This window comes from Anomalospiza imberbis, chromosome 3 (assembly GCF_031753505.1).
Source record: "Anomalospiza imberbis isolate Cuckoo-Finch-1a 21T00152 chromosome 3, ASM3175350v1, whole genome shotgun sequence".
Lineage (NCBI taxonomy): Eukaryota > Metazoa > Chordata > Aves > Passeriformes > Viduidae > Anomalospiza > Anomalospiza imberbis.
In genome coordinates, this window is record NC_089683.1 from 107,783,672 (window position 1) to 107,795,162 (window position 11,491).

Consider the following 11,491-nt stretch of genomic DNA (forward strand, 5'->3'; position numbering starts at 1 on the left):
GTATTTTTTTTTGGCAAACAGAAATAAATCCTATGCAAGCTTCCACTCAGATGCAAGCCAAACAGCCCCCCAGTCCGATTGCAGCGATGTGTAAAGGGCAAGCAAGTGGTCAAAAAGGACGACCACAAGTGTAGCCACCACTTACTTGCTTCAGCTGCATCCCCGGCCTCAGGTGTCTCAGGAAGAAGCTGCAAGAAGCTTTCCTTTTGTCTATTTTTCTTCATCTGTTCCACCAAATACTCTATGTCCTCCGGCTCTAAGTTCTCTTCAGCCAACTTCCACAACGCAGCACGGATCTAGTTGCAATGGAAATACATCACAGACTGTAAGCAGAGACACACAAACCAGCCACAACATCTCAGCACGGGCACAGAGTCCATAGAGTGCCATAGGCTTTGATGTAGCTCCATATACATTCCACTAGTTTCAGAGCAATGTCTCCTGTCCTCAGCTTGGCAATTACACACAGTGCGGTGGAACACTTCAGTACCATAACCTTCTACTGCTGCAACTGGAGCCTATGTCAGGAAGCCCTGCTTGAAGCATGAAAAGTCATAGGAGTGCCCCAAGACAGATGAAGGTCTCACATGACCGTGAGCAGGCAGTTCAGTTCCTACAGGCCATGGCAGGAGAATAAAAACCATGTGCAATACCCAGCAAGGAGGAGTAATTAGCTGCTGCTTTACACTCATGGCCGGGAATTGCAGCTGTTTCTCACTTCCTGCCTTCTGAAGGACTCAGCTCTGAAGGACTCTGAAGGACTTGGTCTCTGAGACCACGAGACCAAAAGGAGGAGTCACGTGAAAACAAGTTGCAGAAACACTGATGTTAATGAGCAGAAAACTGGAGAATGAGAGGGCTGAGAGGTACAGCCACAAAGGTAAGCAGGAAAAGTCAAACTCTCCCATTTTATTTGGCAGCCTTGCTTACCCTCAACGTTAGTATCATTGCTTCTCTGCTTTTGAGGGTGCACTTTGCCTACATTCACTGATGTGTGGCTTGCTCTGCCATTCAGAACTTCTCTAAAACAGCCTTTGCACAAAAAGAATGCTTCTGGCATGACCTTAGCACCATCTCCAAACCAGGGACATTTGCACCACTGGAAATAGCCAAGCGATTGCTCTGTCGCTGTCAAATACATTCCCAAGTGAATCCCTATCCCCATCCCCCAGGAGGGGAAGATTATGATTTTCAGTGACATTTTGGGCCAAGTACTAAGTAGCCACTGGAAAGGAAGTCTGCTCATCCCTGTTCTTATTCCTTACCTTTCCAAAGACCTCCCTCAGCTCTTTGTCACTGGTAAGAGCAGGACAGGTGGGATGATCCATCTCCTTGGCCCGGCTCAGTGGGAGGCCTGGTAATGGAAGCAAAGGTTCTTGTACATCTCTGGCAGACTTCAAGCCCCCCAAAATGCCATGCTGGGCAACAGGCCAGATAGGTTCCAGATTGCAGAGCTCCCATAGGACACTGAGATTGGGATTGAGAGCAGCAAGGGACATATGCCTAGACCCTCTCCCAAGGGATGGGCTACTGGCAGCAGCCATGACATTATTCTGTTGGCCAGCAGACTGAAACCTGCTGCATGATGAAGGCCAGAGCCCCTGGATGCTGGAGAGCCTCTCTGTTTGATGAGCCGCCTTTACAAGTGCTGCTTGTCAAGGATCAGGCACGGCAGGGAGGGAGGACAAGGCAGAAGGCATCTCCTCCCCCAGCCTCAGCCTGCAACACTGACACAGGCAGAGAGATCGGGAAGAGATTTGTCATTGTGAACCTGCCACAGGTGGCTTTGGGCTTGTGCTGTCAGAGGGTGACAAACTCAGACCCTGCATAGGCTGCATCCATTTGGCAGTCCATCCTGCATCCATTGCAGTCCAAAGGACTTTCTGTCATAGGAGGATTCCCTATTTCTGCCAGGGCAAAACCAGGCAATGTCCATGAATCTCCTTCAGACCTCAAAGGGTTCAGCTCAGAAACTGCCCCAAGGAAAGGTTTTCTCCTCCAAGGGCAGGAGGAAGGAGTTGGAAGGTTTCTCATTTCTTGCTAAATGCCTTCTTTTTCCCTACTGATTGTGACACTAGAAAGGCTGCAGGGACATAAAAGCCACGATCAGGATGGAGAGGAATGTATCCTTTTCCTGCACTGCATTTCTAGGGCCCCAAGGTACCACCCAACACTTCACATGGAAGGAATTTTCACTGCACCACCAGAGCACACTCCCAAGTGACTGGGGGACTGGGCTGCGGGACATTCCATTGAGCCCATCAAGGAATTGGAATTAATTTTAAAAACTTTTGAAAAGAATAGGTTTTAACCAAGTTTTCCAAATGTCATTTCTGAGTCAAGACAAGAATGGTCATTCTAGGACAGACATCTCCTGTACCTACCTGCATCTTCTGTGTTCTTGTCTTTGCTTCTGCTGCTGGATCTTGGCCTTGAGAAAATGGAGCAGAAAAGAACACATGAGGAGGTAGAAAGAGGAGGGAGGGAATGGGTGTTGCATGAAAGAAGGCAAACCTGCTTAGCATGGTCACTCTGATGAAGGAGGAAATGCAACACATAAACCCAACAAAATACAAAGCAGATTAGTTATCCTTAGGCCTTCTGTTGCTGCTGTCACACAGAGCTGGCCAACTCTGGCTGAAACACAGCATTCATTCTTCAACTTGCATCTCAACTCCCAAACTCTGCTGCCTCTCCTTTTGGAGCCAAGTGGCTCCTCCAGCCTCTCTGAAGCTGCAAGAGCTGCTGAGCTGAGACACGAGTCTGTATGCAGGGCAGCTACTTTTGTACTGCTGTCGGAGCTTGACTTTGCCTTCTCGTGCTTTACCCTGGTGACAGCTTTGTGCTACATGTGTTCAGAGCACTGCTGTCTCCGAGAATAATATTACACCTCCTGGCTCTTTCCGGAATCAAAAGGGTTTTTCCAACTCAGCTGCTAGGGAAGGATATTCAGATTGCACTTTAAAAGCTCTACTGAAGAGTTTCAATTGGAATGATACTGCTGTGACTCCGTCTTTATTGTTGCCATTGGCTTAAGATTGACAGCTACACTTTCTCACACATATACAAGCCAAGAACGTTCCATTGGGTACAGTCCTCTGCCTCTTCTCTTGCACCTTGCCCTATTTGATTTTAAGCCCAGAACTAAATCATAAATATCAATCACATTAGACATCTATACCCCAAAATTTATAGGGGATCTCATTTCACAGTGGAGGCCCAGGCACAGTGATAGGATGTACGCCTGATGATTACAGAAGCAGCACCTGAATTTGCAGACACCTCTCCAGTAGCCAGTATTTGCCCAAGCATATTCTCCTGGTTGCAGAAGTTGACAGTCAAGGATCACAGGATTCCAAGATCTGCATGATCCACACCCATGCAATACAGTTGCCAAACGACACCACAACCAACAGAGAGGGAATCAATAGCCAAGTGCAGCAGAGGACCCATCTTGAGGTGCTTTTAAACCCTGTCTCCTCTTCCCCACCACCACCTCTGCTCTTGGGGCGTTGGTGCTGGGTTTGACATCATGCTGGATCATCGTGGATGGGCAAAATGGTGAATACACAGAGGTTTGCCTACATACATCGGACAGCTGACAGTGCGAAAAACCTCATGAGCTGGGAAGAGTGAGGTGAACAGCACACTGGAGCAGCAGACACCTTGGCTTACCTCATCTCCCGGGCCTCCTTGAAATCCAGCTGCAGAGAGCTTGGCAGGGACCCTGCAGCACTGCCCACAGGGGGACTTCCTGCCCTGCGTATAGGGGGGATCAAAGGCAGTCCCAATGACCCCTTCTTCATATCCCCTCCGATGGAATACAGCATACTCTGGAAAGAGCAGAACACAGTGCTCGGATCAAGCATCCAGACTGGCCCCCATTCCGGCCTCAAGACACTTAGCTATGCACTTGATTGGGACTTGGAAGGAAAGGTCAGACTTATGGAGCATCATGGACTAGGGCAGGGAAAGGTGACCTAGGAAAAGGAAGTGGGTGAGGAAGAGACCATGTCCCAGATTTGCCACATCTACCCTTCTGCTCAGTTCTCTGCAAGTGTGGCTGCATTCCTTCATACTTCCTATCAGGATGTTTTGGGTTGCCACTGCCTCCACTGGCCTTTTGGATGGCAGAGGAGTGGGTTCAGAATACAATTCTCTCCCTGCCCCTAAATGCCTAACCACCAGGGCGGATCTCCAGCCAATTCCCACAAAGCCATTCTGCAGCATGATGAAACCTGCTTTTCTCAAGCCCCTCATTTCTTCTGCTGCTGCCCTTCCCTCCTACAGTTCCCCAGCAGCTTTAGAACTCCGATGCTGCTGAGCTCTCGGGATGCTCGCTGCTCTCCAGCTCCCACACATCCATCATCTCAGGCTCACTGGCATTTAGGAAGTTCAGCAGAGCTCCCTGCCCTGCTGCTCTTTGGAAGAGCTCTGCCTGCTTAAGTTCCTCCAGGGCCCCCATGCCATGGCCAGCAAGGAGGGTGGAGGCAGCGAGGGCAGATGCACACCCTTCCTTCATATACCATCATTTCTGGCAGAGCTAAAGAGCCAAATCTGAATCTGTTCAAACTTCATTGAAAGGGTCAGTTCGTGTCAGAGATACACTGGGCCCTATCTCAGCAAGGCTGAAATCAAGTACTCAAGCTTTTGACTGGACTTTTTTTTTCCAAAGCGGTTCTTCATCAGCCTCCTCCTGCGCCTCACCGCAAACCCAGAACTAGTGCAGGTCCTGGCCCTGCTGCAAAGGCAGTTGTGGGTCTGGGCTCTGGGCTGCTCTCCCCATGGCCACCTCCCACCACTTCCCTCTGGACAAAGCCATGCCAGAGCTCACAGCTGCCCAGAAGCTGATGAAGTCTAGAAATAGCTGCAGCGACAACTGTGCAGAGGGTGTGCTTCTCACAACTCAGAAGCTGCGACAACCTGGAAGACACTTTGCTGGACTGCCTGTTCCAGCAAACACCTTTTTCCTTCCAAATCAGACACAGCTGACAGAAAACGCCACCAAGACATAGAGATGGTTCACAGATACCCATAGTTTACTAAATCAAGAAGGATAGCTTCTCCTGATTGGACAAATGTAGCAGCCGTGACTGCATGTTGGTGTTTTCTCAGCCATAAGACTGAAGAGGAACCACGACAGGGCCCAGAAACCATTCAAGGACCTCTCCTGCTATTGATCTACGCTGGGGATGTGAAGTCTGCACTACACATCCATTGCAAAGACAGTGTGAAGGGCAGTGTCCAGCTGAGCTTTTCCTCAACTCAGCTGCTTCCCTAGGATCACACCACAGGAAAAGGTCTCCAAGCTCAGCCTACAGCAAATAAACTGAAAATCTACTACACAGGTCTTAGCTTGGCCTTCTTACCTCATAACTTTTTCCTTCTGATCTCTGCTCTTGGTGTTTTCTACTCTCATCATCATAGCCAGTGACATTTTTCTTGTTCTCTTTCTCCACGCTGTACATTTCATTTGTGTTAGAAGCAGTCTCCCTCTTCCGGATGGGAGGCAACGGCTTGGTGGGAAGCAGCGAAGAGGGACATGGCCGGAAAGACTTGGAAAAAATGAACCTGTTCTCGCCTGCAAAATGGAAGAATTTTCACTGCACCACCAGAGCACACTCCCAGTGAGTGGGCTGCGGGAGAGTCCGCTGAGCCCATCAAGGAATTGAAATTAATTTAAAGAAATTTTGAAAAGCGTGGGCTTTAACCAAGCTTTCCAAATGTCACCTCTGAGTCCAGATTACAATAGTCATTTTAGGACAGACATCTCCTGTACCTACCTGCATCTTCAGAGTTCTTGTCTTTGCTTCTGCTGCTGGATCTTGGCCTTGAGAAAATGGAGCACAAAAGAACACATGAGGAGGTAGAAAGAGGAGGGAGGGAATGGGTGTTGCATGAAAGAAGGCAAACCTGCCTAGCATGGTCACTCTGAAGAAGGAGGAAATGCAACACATAAACCCAACAAAATGCAAAGCTGATTAACTGTCCTTAGGCTTTCTGTTGCTGCTGTCACACAGAGTTGGCCAACTCTGGCTGAAACACAGCAGTCATTCTTCAACTTGCATCACAACTCCCAAACTCTGCTGCCTCTCCTTTTGGAGCCAAGTGGCTCCTCCAGCCTCTCTGAAGCAGCAAGAGCTGCTGAGCTGAGACACGAGTCTGTATGCAGGGCAGCTACTTTTGTACTGCTGTCGGAGCTTGACTTTGCCTTCTCGTGCCTTACCCTGGTGACAGCTTTGTGCTACATGTGTTCAGAGCACTGCGGTCTCCTTAGACTATTACACCTCCTTGTTTTCTCAAGAATAAGGATCAGATCAAAAGCCCTCGGGTATTGACATTACGCTACATCATTAGAGGTGGGCAAAATTTTGAATACACAGGGGTCCGCCTAAATACACGAGAGAGCTGACTGCAAAATAACACACGAGATGGGAAGAGTGAGGTGAATAGCACACTGGAGCAGCAGACACCTTGGCTTACCTCATTTGCTGGGACTCCTGGAAATCCAGCTGCAGAGAGCTTGGCAGGGTCCCCGCAGCACTGCCAACAGGAGGACTTCCTGCCTTGAGTATAGGGGGGATCAAAGGCAGTCCCAATGACCCCTTCTTCATATCCCCACCGATGGAATACAGCAAGGAAGCCTGGAAAGAGCAGAACAAAGTGCTTGGATCAAGCATCCAGCCTTGTCCCCATTCTTGCCTCAAGACATTTAGATATGCCCTCAACTGGGACCTGGCAGGGAAAGTCAAACTGATGGTGGAGCTTGGACCAGGATGGGGAATGGAAAGGGAGGTGATGAGGGATAGACCACATCCCAGATTTGCCACATCTCCCCTCATGCTCAGTTTTCTGTAAGTGTGGCTGTATTCCCTGCAGGCATCCACATGTTGGGCATCAAAATGTTCTGGGTTGCCACTGCCTCCACTGGCCTTTTGGATGGCAGAGGAGTGCGTTCAGAATACAATTCTCTCCCTGCCCCTAAATGCCTAACCACCAGGGCGGATCTCCAGCCAATTCCCACAAAGCCATTCTGCAGGATATCAAAACCTGCTTTTCTCAAGCCCCTCCTTTCTTCTGCTGCTGCCCTTCCCTCCTACAGTTCCCCAGCAGCCTTTGAGCCTAAATGCTGCTGAGCTCTCGGGATGCTCGCTGCTCTCCAGCTCCCACACATCCATCATCTCAGGCTCACTGGCATTTAGGAAGTTCAGCAGAGCTCCCTGCCCTGCTGCTCTTTGGAAGAGCTCTGCCTGCTTAAGTTCCTCCAGGGCCCCCATGCCATGGCCAGCAAGGGGGGTGGAGGCAGCGTGGGCAGATGCAGGCCCTTCCCTCATATCCCATCATTTCTGGCAAAGCAAAAGAGCCAAATCTGGACCTGTTTGAATTTCAGTGAACTTCAATTTCCTGGCATGGAAAAGGTCTCAGAGCTCTGTCTACAGCACATAATGTGAAAGTTTACCGCAAAGGATTTTTCTTGGTCTCCTTACCTTATGTCCTTTTCCCTCTGTTCTCAGCTCCTGTATTTTCACCCTGTACTCATCACAGCTGCTGCCATTTTTCCCATTCTCCTGCTCTCTGCTGCATGTTCGGTTTGGCATGGTGGAAGGAGAGCCCTTCTGGATGGGAGGCAACGGCTTGGAGGGAAGGAGCATAGAGGGATTTGCATGGGAAAACCTCTTGGCAAGAGGATAGCCAGTCAGGCCTGCAAAGCGGAGACACAAAACGTTACAGAGGCCGCAATGGAACCCTAAAGCAGCTTAAGCTACATGTTTCGTGGGACACATTTCCTGGAAAGTTCTAAACAGTTGCACAGGGAAACATGCTCCTGCTGGCAGACACTTGGGGCAGGCCACGGGGAAAACCCTGACTCACTTCCACAGAGCTACCACAGGAACAGCCTGGCCTCTGGCTGTCCTGGGACAGCAGGGAGCCCAGAGCCCTGTGCCTTCCAGCAACGGCTCAGCTGCACATGCACCCTCCTGCTCCTCTCCCTGCCCCACAGCTGAGCAGCCCTACAGCTCCATAGGGGAACTGGGAGCAGCAGAGCTCCTTGCAGGGGGCACAAGCAGGGCACAACCTCTCCCTGGGAATGTGCACAGGTTCGCCAGCCTGGCACCAGACCCCTCCTCCCACCAGAGATTGGCCTGGGCCCAGCTCCCCCCTCACCTCTGTGTGAGGCTGATCCATGCCTAGAAGGGAAGAAGTGAGTTAGGTGAACTCCCACCTTTATCATCAACACATCTAATGGGTGTGCCACTCGAGGGGAATAATTTTTAATTACAGAGGAAATTTCTTTGGTTTTCCTTTTCATGGAACTAGCCTGGGTTTAATTCCTCTCAACACTATTGAGTTAGCAAGTCTGAAGGGAATGGTGGAAGGCTCCAATGATAAGAGGGTTAAAAAGATTCCTTCTTAAGGCTGGCCTTCTGGGAATCCCCAGGAAAGACCCACACAGCTGTGACTTCTAGTTCTGCCAACCACAAAGACCGCTCAGCAAGCAGGCTGTGGCCACAGTCCCTGTCCTGGCTGACAGTATGAGTGATTTGGCTACTGTCAAAAAGGAGAAAGCAAAGTAAACTAATAGTAGAATTCTGTGATGCCGTGGGCATCCTTGCAGGATCATCTGTCCTGCCACCTACTTTGACACAGAGACAGCACTGGCCACCATGGACCAGTTTTCCCCAAAATCTTGTGGTATTTTTTTCCATTTGGCTTCAGCCTTTCAGCTCCTTTCTCTCCTCACCTTTTCCTTCAGAGGTCTTTCCTTTTCTGGCAAAATCCATCTTCGAACCCGTGCTTCTGCCTCGCAGAAGTATCTGGGTTTGAATTTGGGATCACTCTCAGCGTAGACAGCGACAGGAGCTTGGTACCCAGCCTTAGAGCAAGGCTGGGGACTCCAATCGCCAGCGCTCGGCACAGAGAGGCAGAGCCAGACGCGTCTCCTGCCACTCTGGCCGTGTCAACCACAACCGTCACAACCCCAGCGTTAGCTGCCCCTTTGTGATGCAATAACCTGTGGTTCTCTCGTTTCCATGGCTGCAAAACCCCACCCCAACTCCATCCCTTTCACTTCCCAAAGGCAGCCAGCCTTAAGCCCAGCCAGCCCAGGCCTGAGGGTTTCACACTGTCTAGGAAGTAGACCCTTTCCTAAGCTACTCTTCAATGGCCTTTTTTTCTGTAATTCCCACTCGGTTCTGGGTTGCAGCTTGTTGCTGAGGGATTTTGTTTATTTCTCTTCACATCAAACTAAGTGGTGGGACACAAACCATGGCACCAGGCAGTTTAAATAACAGAAGCTTTGCACTATCCCCAAAGAAGACCCCCGAATTCAGCTGGCCGAGAGCTGTAGGGAGCAAATTGACCATCCAAACATTCCACTTTTGCTCTGCTTCATTGTTCCAGTGGTTCATTCCCTGCTTGCTTTATTGCAGATACACCCAAACCCAACATAAACACGATCTGCCTCAAAACATTTCTGATCTTGGCAGTTGTTGACAATTCGAAATTTTCTGAATGGAATAAAAGCAAAGGATGGGTCATTCTAAAATCCTCTCCAACAGAGCAGACAAATCTAATCCTGCTTGATTTGGCAGAACTAAGCCTGAGCCATGGGACTCGTGGGTCTGATCCCTTTTTCTCTATGCACAAACTTATTTCTTCAAGTCTCATCTCGCCCATCCATTCAAAGAAGCTTTGCACCCTGCATTAGATGTCCCCATATCATAACGCTGATATGATCAGTGTTTTTGTAGGGTGTAAATTGGCCATGCAAAGTTCTCCTTCCTTGGGGCAGGGGTTTATTCCTGCTTTCTTTCCTGCAGACACACTCAAACCCAACATTACAGCACATGCCTCAAGACAATTCTCAATTTGACTGCCCCTGAAAATTCAGAAGTATACTCCGAGTGTTTCCCTGTCCCCAGGGACAGGCTCCAAGGTCACGCCAGGGAGAAAAGACACTGTCCCTGCTTCACCTGCAGGGACAGTTCCATGGAGCTCTGTCACTGGGAGAAAGTCGATGCCGGATGAGCCACCACACTTTCATCTGCTGCTGGAACTACTCCGTGATAGCTCCTGTTCTTCCCAAGAGAGAACCCGGCACCACCTTGTAAAGCGTGTCATGGGGGGATTTTCCTCCGGCATTTTGGGTCTTTGTTCCGGTGGGGGGACAGTGAGGTCTGACCGTTGGAAAGCTAGAATTACTGGGGTTTTTTTCTTGCTTTTCAGGCATTCTGCTTGATAATAAACTGTTGGGTTTTTTTCCACTTTCATCTATTAGTATTCATTTCCTATTGCTGGAAAGGGATTGTTGGAACACTTTAGAGGAGATGACTTATTGCAGATTGTCCTGTTGTAAGTTGTCTCAAACTGTGTGAGACAGATGGCTTCACACAGGAACATCCCCAAGGCTGCTGAAGGGATGGCACAGAGGAAGACAAACCTAGTATTTCTGAGGGAAATTCCTTGACACCAAACCAACCCGAGTCATCAAACAGTAGACCTGATGTTTCAAGACACGGGCCAAAGGGGAAACCTTTCAGTGTGTTTGGTCAAGGCCAGGTTATGATCAAGGCCAATGTGTGTCAGTGCACTTGGCTCCTTCTCTCCTCATTGTGTCCGGCACGCACAGGAGCCCAGAGCTCCTGCAGAAACCATCGCAGTATTGAGTGGGAGCAAACTTGTGTCCAGTCCTCACTTAGAGCTGTGGTATCCATCACTGCACCTCATTGGAATGAGGAGCTGTTCAAGGTCTTTTAGGAAGAGCTAAGGAGGTTTGGCCTTCAGATCAGCACCTTCCCAGCTCTTGATTTGCTGCCCTGGGTAAGCTGCTGCTTGTGGCAACACTTGTTTCACAGCTGAAAACCTTCCTCTGCTGGCCAGCAGCCATTGCAGGAGCTTTTGCTAGTGGCGTTGAATCTTTCAGATCTTCCTAAGGAAAGCTCAGGGCAGCACTTATCAAAAGAGCATTGCCTGGGTGCTGCTTTTAACAATAAATCTTTCCTCTGTGCTCCATGCCATGCACAGTAACTATTTGAGGAAGCAAATTTGCTGCTCCAGAAAGTCTTCCAAACAGTCAGTTAAACCATAACAGGACACAATTTTTTGAAGTGACACAATCCTCACTTTCATGCATTGTGCAGAAAAAGAGGAGCACTGCTTGAGAGCTGTGTGTCTAACCTAAGTGACCTTGCCACCAAGAACTTAGAAAAGAGGGGAGAGATGGAATCAGTAGCACAAGGATCTGCCTTGTGATTCTCCCACAGGCCTGAGGACATGACCCACTTCCACTGGGCCATGGCTTTTTACCCTACATCAAAACTCAATGCTTCAGATTGTGGTGGTGAATCCCCCCAGACTTGTCAGGCCACACGGTGATCTAAGAAACGCTTGCCAGGCCTTGGCCTTGCTGAACAGTCCCTGGACCCAGCTCCTCTTGAGCTTTTCGGAAACACTGAGCGCTCCCAGGAACTTGTGCTGTCTAACGAGCTCC

At 49.5% G+C, this 11,491-nt stretch overlaps 2 long non-coding RNA genes across 2 annotated transcripts; both read right to left on the reverse strand.

The window, feature by feature from the left end:
* Positions 1-151: 151 nt before the first annotated feature.
* Positions 152-5,906, reverse strand: LOC137471771 (uncharacterized). Its single transcript, XR_010997836.1, has 3 exons — positions 5,784-5,906; positions 1,266-1,354; positions 152-296 (listed from the first exon to the last, which is right to left on the reverse strand). It is a non-coding gene; the product is annotated as an uncharacterized lncRNA (long non-coding RNA).
* A 1,623-nt stretch (positions 5,907-7,529) lies between these two features.
* LOC137471773 (uncharacterized) lies at positions 7,530-8,974 on the reverse strand. The gene is made up of 2 exons (XR_010997837.1): positions 8,744-8,974; positions 7,530-7,702 (listed from the first exon to the last, which is right to left on the reverse strand). It is a non-coding gene; the product is annotated as an uncharacterized lncRNA (long non-coding RNA).
* Positions 8,975-11,491: the final 2,517 nt, after the last annotated feature.